Raw genomic sequence first — 600 nt, 5'->3', positions numbered from 1 at the left:
CATCGGTGTGTCTGCCTTTTATTCCTCTGGATTTTGTCTGTGAATGGCTCATGGATGGTTTGACTGAGTAGTGGGTAGAGCAGGGATCAACCACCTCCGGCACGCCAGCGGTTCTGAAACTACATTTCCCAGAATGCTTCATTCGCTTCTATGAAAGTTACAAGAACAGCTGAGCTAGTGTGCATGCTGAGAGTTGTGGTGGAATGCCGAAGGTTGCAGACCCCCGGTGTAGAGGTTTCGCTGACTACTGCATCCACAATTCTGCTGGTTCCCAGTTAGCTCTGTCTGCAGGCTCTGCACCGCCACCTGGTGGTCCACCATGTGTAGTGTGGCGTCTAAGTATTCGCATATGAAATAATGGCATCTGATTGAGTGACCTTACCAGCGTGCAGCGCATTGCAGGCTCGTAATGTAGCCAGTGACGGCCAGCATCGTAAATGGTGTTACTTTAAAGAGGGTCCAACCCAAGCTCCTACCGAGCAAAGTTTATTAAGTAAACTTATGTAGAAGGAAACTGGAGGAAGAGAACTCGCCAAACGGGTGATGGTGCCGCAGGCATGGCCTGCAACTTGTCATCCATTTTATTCGCATACCTGACTA

Source organism: Bufo gargarizans, chromosome 9, assembly GCF_014858855.1.
Source record: "Bufo gargarizans isolate SCDJY-AF-19 chromosome 9, ASM1485885v1, whole genome shotgun sequence".
Classification (NCBI taxonomy): Eukaryota; Metazoa; Chordata; class Amphibia; order Anura; family Bufonidae; genus Bufo; species Bufo gargarizans.
Note: the sequence above shows the minus strand (reverse complement) of the source record.